This window comes from Schistocerca cancellata, chromosome 7 (assembly GCF_023864275.1).
Source record: "Schistocerca cancellata isolate TAMUIC-IGC-003103 chromosome 7, iqSchCanc2.1, whole genome shotgun sequence".
In the NCBI taxonomy this organism is placed as follows: domain Eukaryota; kingdom Metazoa; phylum Arthropoda; class Insecta; order Orthoptera; family Acrididae; genus Schistocerca; species Schistocerca cancellata.
This window is the reverse complement of record NC_064632.1, coordinates 152,276,480-152,289,307: the sequence shown is the minus strand read 5'-3', so window position 1 is coordinate 152,289,307 and position 12,828 is coordinate 152,276,480. Positions and strand designations below refer to the sequence as shown.

General features: G+C 44.3%; 1 protein-coding gene across 1 annotated transcript in view; it reads left to right on the top strand.

The window, feature by feature from the left end:
- Positions 1–12,828, top strand: part of LOC126092369 (uncharacterized) — a 118,262-nt gene that overhangs the window by 42,537 nt on the left and 62,897 nt on the right. The gene's annotated exons all lie outside the window — the stretch shown is intronic.

Below are 12,828 nucleotides of genomic sequence, written 5' to 3'. Positions count from 1 at the left end.
GTACTAGAGCTAGCTCAGTCGGCAGAGTATCTGTCCCTGTTAAGCAGAGGTTCCGGGATCGAAAGCAAGATCTGCAGTCCGTTTTAATATGCCAGGGAGATTCAAGACACCTAGAATTATACTCAACATTTATATTCAGTGCTCCATAACTTGACAAAGGCAAGCTTAAAAAGAAAAATAAATTTGAAGTGATGTAGTGTTCCATGAAACGGATACATATAACTGAACGAATGTAGTTGATTTCGTTTCGTCCGTCGCAAATGTGAAGCCTGATACAGGGACAAAGAGCTCCGGAGTTAGTGAAGGTAAAGCCTTCTTTGTTCTAAGACCGCGTCTAAATCTCCCGTCATACTTTGCAATTCACTGTGAAGAGGGTGGCAGAGAGTACGTCCGATTGTACCAGTTGTTAGGGCTTTTCCCTCTTCCACTCATGTATGGAGCACGTGAAGCATGATCGCTTAAATGCCTCCTTTCCCGCAGTAATCAGTCTAATTTTGTCTTCGTGATCGCTGGATTCATCACTTAAAATTGGCTGTAAAAAGTTTCTGATGCGTGTGGCAGTCCCGTGCTGTCAGCATCTTCATGACGCTCTCCCGCTCTTCTCTGCATGCGTTCAGTATCTCCTGTCAATGTTATTTAGTATTGTTCCCACGAACTTGAGCAATACTCTTTTTGTATGAAGTGTCTTTTGTAGACTGATTGCATGTTCCTAGTATTTTACCAATGAACCGCATTCTGCTCTCTGCTTTTCCTACAATGTATTCGTTCCATTTCATATCCATATAAATATTTTACACGAAAATATTTGCACGAGTTGTCAAATTTCAACTGTGACTAACTGATATTATAGTCACAGGGTACTATGTTTTTTCTTGGGAAGTGTATAATTTTACATTTCTGAACATTTAAAGCAAGTTGCCAATATTTGCACCATTTTCAGATTTTATCATGCTCTGAACAAATACTTGTGCAGCTTCCTTCAGAGAAATTTTTATAGCCTGATTTTTTATTGGCTTAAAATGTTCCTTAGAACTCTATTTTTAAGATTGATTCATATAAAGTGTACCATAAATGTTGAAATAAGTTAAAACCGCGATTTACTACATGGGGGTCCGGCGCAACGAACACTCGAATGCAACTGATGTGATACTGTAATAGCTACCGTCGGAAGAGGGATCCTGTTAGCTTCGGATAGTATCACAGAGGGCATCAGTATCAAATAAGATACTATTTTCAACAAGCTGTCTCTTCCTAAGATGATTCGTTTATGGTGAACAATCTGAATGCACGTGCTTGTCTCGCGTCTGCTTAACGTGTAGTTTCGCTTGTTTTTTATACGAAGTAAAATGTGAGTGCTTGAAATTGGCCTGCCGGGGTTGGCCGAGCGATTCTAGGCGCTACAGTCTGGAACTGCGCGACCGCTAGGGTCGCAGGTTCGAATCCTGCTTCGGGCATGGATGTATGTGATGTCCTTAGGTTAGTTAGGTTTAACTAGTTCTAAGTTCTAGGGGACTGATGATCTCAGCAGTTAAGTCCCATAGTGCTCAGAGCCATTTGAACCATTTTTGCTTGAAAATGACAAACAAATGTATTTATAAGATACAGGAAAGGTTCGAAAAGCAATCGTAGTCGTGCAAAAGCTGCCTCGATTGATAAGCGAAAGCTAGTTAACCGATATAATTTCGTCAATATGACAGTATTTCGACATTGGAGGAGGAAAGGCAAACTGTACGCTGCCATGATTGCTGATTAAAGATTTGTTCAATTTCAGAATTAAAAAACACAAGTTGTAACTTAAAACGCTTGCTTTTCCAAAACAACATTTTTCAAGTGGTGGGAGCTACAATACACGAGATATACGTACATGCAGTTACATCAGTTACATTATACGTCCTTTGGATCCGCAGCTCTTGCCTTTTTTTCGTCTTTGCAGTTAAATTATAGGATACAGGTTCTGCCTTTCTGCCAAATTTTTTCCGAAACATGTTTCGGCACCTGTGTACCATCATCTGTGGGTTTCGTTTATTGAAAACTGTAAAAAGTAAACATATTTTAGGTTGTAACAGAACTATCGAAATGACACAATGTCCATTAATATGTGTGAGCAGTGCCCTCAGAATGCAAAAGGAGGAGGATCAAACACAACAAAGTGTGAGTAATGAAGATACACGCAAAATATTTTGACACGCCAAAAATCACGTTCTTTAAAAGTCAAGGGATGTATTAACTCGTAGATGAAATTCACATTTACGTCGTTTTATTTGCAGATGACAATCTTTCAGTGCAGGACACCATACAGATAGTCCTGCAAAACCGTATAATGAAATTCACGGTAAGAAGCACAACGAACAAAAACTTTCTTGAGGTCTCACTTCGTTAGATCAGCTACAACCTAAAATATGTTCACTTTTTACAGTTTTCAATAAATAAAACCCACTGATGATAGCAGAAAGTTGCCGAACGTGTTTGGATAAAAAGAAAAAGCAGTGTTTTTGCAAAAACGTGGAACTTATATCTTACAATACATTATACATTTTTGTAACTTGTGAATCAGCGTTTTTTCTACAGTAGTACGCAGAATTTTTGCCACATATTTTAATTTCGATTTTTGGTGCACGTTTTTTATTACGACATTTTTGTTGAAAAAAGTAACTTCTATTTCAGAGCGCCACCACTTTGTTTAAAAACTTTTTTAAAAAATATTCGTATACATTACGTTAGACAATATCATCAGTTTCAAATCAGTCTTTGGGATTTTTTTCTAGGTTAAAAATTGTGGCGTTCATGGCTCCCACACCTCGCATTCCGCGAGGGCCTTCCGTCGATATTGTGTAGTGTCCTCTCTTACTTAAAGAGACATATAATGCTATCTTAAGGGTGTGCAATAAATATGTAAAGTATGTTTTGCAATTTGTTTTTTATTTTATTGAAACAATCGTGAAAATCGGTTTCAAAATGGAGCGTCACCCTGGTCTAATCGCTTCATATTCAATACGAATAGTAAGGATCCCGCCGGCCGAAGTGGCCGAGCGGTTCTAGGCGCTACAGTCTGGAACCGCGCGACCGCTACGGTCGCAGGTTCGAATCCTGCCTCGGGCATGGATGTGTGTGATGTCCTTAGGTTAGTTAGGTTTAAGTAGTTCTAAGTTCTAGGGAACTGATGACCTCAGATGTTAAAGTCCCATAGTGCTCAGAGCCAGTAAGTATCCCAACACCGTCCCCTGGGGTACTCCCGAAGTTCCCCTTCGAATTTCTTGTTCTGTGCTCGAACACTTCGACCCCTATATTAGCATTCTCTTCAAAGACGCTCCCGGCGACTCCAGTTAGGTGACTGAACTGAGCGCTCATTCAACCAGGGTTAGGTGAGAGTTGTGAAGAAGATCCGAGAGGGTTCGAACCGTCGACTACTGAAAATGATATTCGTGTAGGAACGTGATGCAACCTTAGAACCAGGTACATTTCGCCTTCAACGACAAAGGGCACGAAAGCCTGTTGCCCTCTATTGTTATTTCGCAGCGTGTAGAATTGTTTTGCGAGTGACGGGGACCTTTTCGCTGCGAGTGCCGCCGACGCGACCGCTTTGTACGAAACTGGCAAGAGGAGGAGGAGGAGGAGGAGGAGGAGGAGGAGATGAGGGCGGAGCTCAGAATTTAAGCTGCTAAAACTGGCCGGTCATCTCATTTTTGCGTCCGCCCGTGTTCCGGACTGGCGAAAATTGAAACAAGCGGCGCCGGAGCGGAGGGCAGGGTTTTTCCGCGCCGGCCCGGGTCCCCGTTGGCGCGGGCTCTCTGCCGGCGTTTGCACCCGGCGGTGCAGGTGCGGGTGCGGGCGAGGCGAGGCGAGGCGCGGCGCACATTAACCCGCGGTCGTGCGCCGCGCTTGTTCGCCGCTCGGCCGCGGGCGGCGGGGGTGGGCCGCTCGGTCGCCGCAGAGGGGCCCGCCGAGCGCCGCACGCACACCTTTATTTCTGGCGGCGCCCGGCCTGCTTCTCCGTCTCTGCCTCTGCTCCGCCACCTCTCCCTCCCTCCCCCCCCCCCGTTTCTCTCCCTCTGCCGCTCTTCCTCCGCGCCGTGCCTCGTCCACGACCAGCCGCTCCTTTCTCTCCTACAGAGGTTCGCTTTGCGCCGCGCAGCGAGAGAGAGAGAGAGAGACCCCTCGCCCACCTCCCGGCCACCCCGAGAGAGAGAAAGGGCGCGGGCGCCGCTGCTCCCCGTGTATCTCCTCCCCCGCACCCGCCCCCACACCCCCACACCGCCACCCCTCTGGCAGACCCTTCCCCTCTCGGCGCAGCGTCGGCGGCGGCAACGGCGGCGGCGCCGCACGCAAACCCTACATGTTCCCTGGGACCTGCGAGGGCGAGGGTCTTTGTGCCTAATATCGGAGCGAGCTGCGCCCACGCCCCCACCCCCGCCGCCGCCGCCGCCACCGCCTCGCTGCCACACCCCCGCCCCGGCCGCAGCGCCAGCCGGCTGCCTGGCTGGCGCAGAATTTCAAGAGACGTCGGCAACTGCCGCCCTCGCAAAGTACGCGACCGTCGCCGCCTGGCGCATCCCTCATCCCCCTTTGTGTCCCTCTAACAACTTGCGATCGCCCGCTCGCAGCGTACAACCCCCTGCGCCCAGACCGCACGGACAGGCTCCGAGCTGCGCCCGCTTCTTTACGACGGCACAAATTGCACGCCTCGCCGTCTGCAGCGAATCATCGAGCCGCCGCTGCTATCCTGCCCCCTTCTTTCCTCACCCCTCGCGGCGTCACTTCTGCTCTCTTAGCCACCGGAGCCATTGACGCGGGTCAGATAGACCATCCCACCACCCCTCCTGCGTCTTATCTATTCCCCGTACCGACCGAGCAAGAGCAGCCGCAGGCCGAGTCTGTTGTGCCGTACCTCGGCCGCGCCGCATTTTACGCATTCTCTGAATTGCCGCCCCTACCGGGTAGTCGCGTCTGTTTCGCAGACTTTCAAACGCCAAGAATTATTAGGAAATACTTCGTGACACAGGCACAAGCCAAAGCACGCACGGAATGTTCTATGGCAAAGAAATGTGTTCGTCGACAGTACTGCTGTCACGTCCAGCGAACGGTCGCTTTAAAAAAATTGACAAAAATATAATAAATTCTCTAAAGTTGCCTGCAGTCACAGTCTGCATCGCTCAATATACCGTGTGATCAAAAAGTTAGTATAAATTTCAAAACTGAATAAATCACGGAATAATGTAGATAGAGAGGTACAAACTGACACACATGCTTGGAATGACATGGGGTTTTATTAGAACCAAAAACTATAAACGTTCAAAAAATGTCCGACAGATGGCGCTTCATCTGATCAGAATAGCAATAATTAGCATAACAAAGTAAGACAACGCAAAGATGATGTTCTTTACAGGAAATGCTCAATATGTCCACCATCATTCCTCAACAATAGCTGTAGCCGAGGAATAATGTTGTGAACAGCACTGTAAAGCATGTCCGGAGTTATGGTGAGGCATTGGCGTCGGATGTTGTCTTTCAGCATCCCTAGAGATGTCGGTCGATCACGATACACTTGAGACTTCAAGTAACCCCAAAGCCAATAATCTACATTATTCCGTGGTTTATTAAGTTTTCAAATTAATACTGACTTTTTTATCTCCCGGAATTCAATTTACTATTACGACGTAATTTCAGCTATTCTCGTCATTAGATGAAAACGTTCAACTCGGAAAACAAAGTTCAGTGTCTGTGGGGCGTCACCTGTCACTGAATTACGTTTTACGAGCTCAAAGTGTTACTATGGTTGATAACACAAACCGAAATGTAATAATAAACGTAATGTATCAAGCAATGAACATTGCGTATTAAAAATTAAATAAAAATAAATCAAAGAGACAGATATGCTTCGTCATCACACGGGATCCGTTTCTGGTATATATAAAGCATTTCTAATTCCTAATGTTCCTAGATTAAAATTGAAGAAACTGCAAAAAGGTGGGAATTTAAGGAGATGGGACCTGGATAAACTGAAAGAACCAGAGGTTGTACAGAGTTTCAGGGAGAGCATAAGGGAACAATTGACAGGAATGGGGGAAAGAAATACAGTAGAAGAAGAATGGGTAGCTTTGAGGGATGAAGTAGTGAAGGCAGCAGAGGATCAAGCAGGTAAAAAGACGAGGGCTAGTAGAAATCCTTGGGTAACAGAAGAAATATTGAGTTTAATTGATGAAAGGAGAAAATATAAAAATTCAGTAAATGAAGCAGGCAAAAAGGAATACAAACGTCTCAAAAATGAGATCGACAGGAAGTGCAAAACGGCTAAGCAGGGATGGCTAGAGGACAAATGTAAGGATGTAGAAGCGTATCTCACTAGGGGTAAGATAGATACTGCCTACAGGAAAATTAAAGAGACTTTTGGAGATAAGAGAACCACTTGTATGAACATCAAGAGCTCAGATGGAAACCCAGTTCTAAACAAAGAAGGGAAAGCAGAAAGGTGGAAGGAGTATATAGAGGGTCTATACAAGGGCGATGCACTTGAGGACAATATTATGGAAATGGAAGAGGATGTAGATGAAGATGAAATGGGAGATACGATACTGCGTGAAGAGTTTGACAGAGCACTGAAAGACCTGAGTCGAAACAAGGCCCCCGGAGTAGACAACATTCCATTGGAACTACTGACGGCCTTGGGAGAGCCAGTCCTGACAAAACTCTACCACCTGGTGAGCAAGATGTATGAAACAGGCGAAATACCCTCAGACTTCAAGAAGAATATAATAATTCCAATCCCAAAGAAAGCAGGTGTTGACAGATGTGAAAATTATCGAACAATCAGTTTAATAAGCCACAGCTGCAAAATACTAACACGAATTCTTTACAGACGAATGGAAAAACTAGTAGAAGCCGACCTCGGGGAAGATCAGTTTGGATTCCGTAGAAATACTGGAACACGTGAGGCAATACTGACCTTACGACTTATCTTAGAAGAAAGATTAAGGAAAGGGAAACGTACGTTTCTAGCATTTGTAGACTTAGAGAAAGCTTTTGACAATGTTGACTGGAATATTCTCTTTCAAATTCTAAAGGTGGCAGGGATAAAATACAGGGAGCGAAAGGCTATTTACAATTTGTACAGAAACCAGATGGCAGTTATAAGAATCAAGGGACATGAAAGGGAAGCAGTGGTTGGGAAGGGAGTGAGACAGGGTTGTAGCCTCTCCCCGATGTTATTCAATCTGTATATTGAGCAAGCAGTAATGGAAACAAAAGAAAAATTCGGAGTAGGTATTAAAATCCATGGAGAAGAAATAAAAACTTTGAGGTTCGCCGATGACATTGTAATTCTTTCAGAGACAGCAAAGGACTTGGAAGAGCAGTTGAACGGAATGGATGGTGTCTTGAAGGGAGGATATAAGATGAACATCAACAAAAACAAAACGAGAATAATGGAATGTAGTCGAATTAAGTCGTGTGATGTTGAGGGTATTAGATTACGAAATGGGACACTTAAAGTAGTAAAGGAGTTTTGCTATTTGGGGAGCAAAATAACTGATGATGGTCGAAGTAGAGAGGACATAAAATGTAGACTGGCAATGGCAAGGAAAGCGTTTCTGAAGAAGAGAAATTTGTTAACATCGAGTATAGATTTAAGTGTCAGGAAGTCATTTCTGAAAGTATTTGTATGGAGTGTAGCCATGTATGGAAGTGAAACATGGACGATAAATAGTTTGGACATGAAGAGAATAGAAGCTTTCGAAATGTGGTGCTACAGAAGAATGCTGAAGATTAGATGGGTAGATCACGTAACTAATGAGGAATTATTGAATAGAATTGGGGAGAAGAGAAGTTTGTGGCACAACTTGACCAGAAGAAGGGATCGGTTGGTAGGACATGTTCTGAGGCATCAAGGGATCACCAATTTAGTATTGGAGGGCAGCGTGGAGGGTAAAAATCGTGGGGGGAGACCAAGAGATGAATACACTAAGCAGATTCAGAAGGATGTAGGTTGCAGTAGGTACTGGGAGATGAAGAAGCTTGCACAGGATGGAGTAGCATGGAGAGCTGCATCAAACCAGTCTCAGGACTGAGGACCACCACATACAATGTTATTTCATCCTCCTATTCTAGTGCTTTTGTCCCGTATCGGCTAAGTGTCGCCATTGTGATAACGGAATTTTCATGGTTCGCTTAACGACTGGCCGGATGCCCTTCCTGTCGCCACCTTGTGGCAAATTCATGTAGCACGTAATCGATATACAATCTATGACAACAAAATGGAATTATCTGAATGACGTCGGGACATCTGATTTACATGTACAGACAAACAAATGGTTGTAGTTCCAGAAAGATTGGATGGTTTACTTGAAACGTCCCCTTTGAACATTTATACAAGACTGTGCTTAAACTGACACACAATATTTTTTAGCGCAACGCAATCTGACTTTCAAAAATCCCTACAAAAGAATGGCCCTGACTAACATTAACCTATACGTTTCACAAATCACTTACCTCACAAAAATCTTCGTTACTCAAGCTACAGCAATACAGCGAGCGCCACTACTGCCAGCTAAATAAAAGATTCAAACTACGGAAGGCACTAACTACTAGTAGGCATAGTTAGCAAATGAAAGATTTTAATAGAGAACAAACAATGTATTTACCTTAATATTCATCAAAAGTCATAATATATACAGCAGTTCATGACATCCATTTTACAAATTTCAAAACTCCGCCATTTCTCTCCCCACATCCACCACTGCTGGCGGCTCACCTCCAACTGCGCAACGCTACGCCCTGTTCACATCCAGCTGCCCAACACTACAATGGCAGACAACAATGCAAACTAGCTACAGACTGCACACAGCACAGCCAGTGATTTTCATACCGAGCGCTACGTAACGTTACCGATTAGAAAACATAAACAGCCTACTTACATACTCAACAGAAAGAGCTTCAGAAACTGAGCAAGTCAATAACGTGTTGATCACCAGAGCTTAATTCGAAGCGGGACTCATCACTGAAGACAATTCTACTCCAGTCAGTGAGATCCCAGGTCAGGGACGTGTCTGAAGAAGACGCCGCAGGACATCGGTGGGATGCTAACCTGACTGTCGCTCGCAGTATGGCCGACGACCAGGAGCGATGCTATGGGGTGACATTTCATTTCATAGCTGGACCCCTTTGATTGTCATCCGAGACACCCTTACAGCACAGCGGTACGTCGACGATATTCTGCGCCCCGTTTTGTTGCCCTTCATGGAAAGCCATCCCGGGTTACAAAAAAAAAAAAAAAAAAAAAAAAAAAAAAAAAAAAAAAATGGCTCTGAGCACTATGGGACTCAACATCTGAGGTCATCAGTCCCCTAGAACTTAGAACTACTTAAACCTAACTAACCTAAGGACATCACACACATCCATGCCCGAGGCAGGATTCGAACCTGCGACCGTAGGGGTCACGCGGTTCCAAACTGTAGCGCCTATAACCGCTTTGCCACAGCGGCCGGCACGGCTTACATTTCACAAGATAATGCGCGCCTGCACACGGCGAGAGTTTCTACTGCTTGTCTCCGTGGATGACAAACCGTACCTTGGCTAGTAACGTCGCCGAATCTCTCCCCAATTGAGATCGTTTGGAGCATTATGGGCAGGGCCGTCAACCCAGCTCGGGATTTTGACGATCCAAGCTCCAATTGGACAGAATTTAACACAATATCCCCCAGGAGGGCATCCAGCAACTTTATCAATCAATGCCAAACTCAGCTGCTTGCCTAAGGGCTAGAGGTGGACCAACGCGTTATTGACTTGCTCAATTCGTGATGCTCTTTCTCTTAAATAAACCATCCAAATTTTTGAAATTGTAATCATTGTTTGTACATGTACAGGACATCTACGGATTTCCGCCACAATCTTATAATACCTTCGTGAAGCGTCATTTCTTTTCTTTTTTTTTTTTCTTAGTATGCATTGCAACTATGCTTCCCCAGCCAGCTGTTGTGTGTATGGTTGCTAACGCCATCTGTTGAAGGCAATTGTTTTCCTTCCCACTTCATTTCTTGATGTACAGACAGTTTGGCACCTGGTTCCACATGCATGAGTGCTATATTTTCAGTACCTTATATGCCCACTTTTGTTTGGTTTGCTTTTATACTTCATTGTAATTATTCATGAAAACTGCTGTCGATAGTGCATATATTTTTCCAGAGGCATCTTTTTATATTCTGTTTCTTTGATATTACTGCAACTATGTCTGAAAATGATGTAACGAAACGCGTTAATAATTTGAGACCGAGATCTACCACAAGTCATTCTGTGCCTGTTCTGAATGGTCGCCTGCCTCATAGACGGGGGCATTTCTCTATCAGTAGAAGTTGATATCGTAGTGTAAGGCGAAATCTAGATTTCTTTATACATCAGTCGCTCCTAAAATATAGAAAGCTCTTAGAAAAGACAGACTTGTCTATTATGACTGTCTTAAAAATAATGATAATCTGAATAATTATTAAGGGAACCTTTGGAATGGTTTATTTAACCCTGCTGACCATATGAGATGTTGACGACATTATTACATTGTCTGGTAAAAAAAGTGGAACAGCCGAAATGGAAGGAGGCACCGAAATAATATTTCACGGTATGATATGGTATGAGATGTTATTTCAGTGATTATAAAATCGAATAAAATTTGAAATAAAAACTTGGCAGTATGAGCCCACTTATCAGTACACTCTCTGGCCTGGACACGTCCAACGATTCGGTTGAGAAGGATGTCGTAAGACCTTTGTGTTCTCACTTCGGCAAGCCGGCCCGCACGTGATCAGTCTGGTCATTGAAACAACCACTGGGACGATGCCGATGACCGACTGTTCTGTCGGTGACAGGCGGGGATATTATTGGCCAGGGAAGTATCTAAACATCACGCAAATATGAAACTTCTTGGCAGATTAAAACTGTGTGTCCGACCGAGCACTTACCCGCGAAAGGCAAAAGTCCCGAGTTCGTGTCTCGGTCGGGCACACAGTTTTAATCTGAAAGGCAGTTTCATATCAGCACACACTCCACTGCAGAGTGAAAATCTCATTCTGATAACGCAAATAGTTTATAGTGATGCGTGCCATTTGTGGACTAGCATTTGTTTGTTGACAAATAGCACGACGATACTGTCGATTAATATAGACGTATTCTTGCACTTAAATGCTCAAATACGGACGCGATGATGACGTTTATACATGTCAGATATTTGGTAGAGCACTTGCCTGCGAAAGGCAAAGGTCCCGTGTTCGAGTCTCGGTCCGGCAAACAGTTTTAATCTGCCAGGAAGTTGCAGAGTGAAAATCTCATTCTCCATGTCAGATATTTTTTAAGGTTTTGACATGTGAATGGTATGTTATTTTTTGCGGTTTTATTTTATGCATGGCATGACGAAAGTGTCATTCTGTATGTACGCTATGTCTTTGTAATTCTCTGAAGTCTGCTTGAAATGGCTAAACTGTCGAAATTAATAGTCGAATTTATAAATAAGTAATTTTACAGTCAAAAGCGATGATTATGATATTTAAAGAATGTTACATGATTGTGAAAGCCAGCTACGATAAGTTAATCTGTACACAGTAACCTACAACAGGAACCTGGGTAATGGCAAATAGCATTTTATTATGAAAAAGGGTATTGTATGTTCTTCTGTCTTTATTAAACTTGATGGTATGCATTTGATAACGGATCTGTATATTCTGAAAACTGTTATTTTTTGGTGTGCAGCAGTAAAGGCAATTTACGCTTGTGTACGGTATCAGTTATTGTGATGAAGTACTTTCAGTTGATTCAGCTTTGTCATGTGATTCAATGTTCTTTTATTCAATTAGAAAATAATGTGGTGACGACATTACAATTGTGCTGTCGTAAACAGGAATAAAAGCACTTGTTTGGAAAATAGTTTCTTGAGGTAGCGCTGCGAACGTTGGCTTGGGATTCAATTGTTTGCTATAAAACAATCCCATGTGTCGTACATAATGCTCATTCAAGATCTTGCTTATTGCCTGAAGTATTCATTTCCAACCACTGGCTGTTTATTTGAAAGCAGTGATTCCAGGTTCTTCAACCACGTTTAAAATCTCGACCCTAAAGGGTCCAGACACTATTTTCGAAGTCACTTTGAGAGACGACAGCAGCCTTCATTTTTCAAAAAATGGTTCAAATGGCTCTGAGCACTATGGGACTCAACATCTTAGGTCATAAGTCCCTTAGAACTTAGAACTACTTAAACCTAACTAACCTAAGGACATCACACACACCCATGCCCGAGGCAGGATTCGAAACTGCGCCCGTAGCAGTCCCGCGGTTCCGGACTGCAGCGCCAGAACCGCACGGCCACCGCGGCCGGCTCCTCCATTTTTTAAATACAACTTAGTATCGGAGATAAGGAATCACTATTTATGGGGAATGTAGGCTTTTCAGCTACAGCAGGTATTGAACCGCAGTGTAAAAACTTTTTTGTTTTTCGAGTGGCTATTTTAAAGCGCCGATCTCTTCAACTCTCGATGTTTTAAAGAAGCCTACTCCGAGATAGGACTGCAGATCGGTGAATGTTATCGGACAACATTTCAGACGGGATCCCGTAACGTTTTCCCAACAGGTATTGAATTTTTAGTAGCGCTGCCAGCCCCGTCTGGGGCCCGAGAAATTTCGGGCAGAACGGTAGCGTGGGCGTCGTATCTGGCAACGGCGACCTCCGGGGCTGGGGGGGAGGGGGGACGCAGACGCCTCCTCGCCGGCGGCGGCGTCGCTGAGCGAGGGTGGAGCAGCGGGGGCGGGGGCGGCGGCGGCGGCCTCGGCGGCGGCGCTGGGGGTGTGGCACTCGGGGGT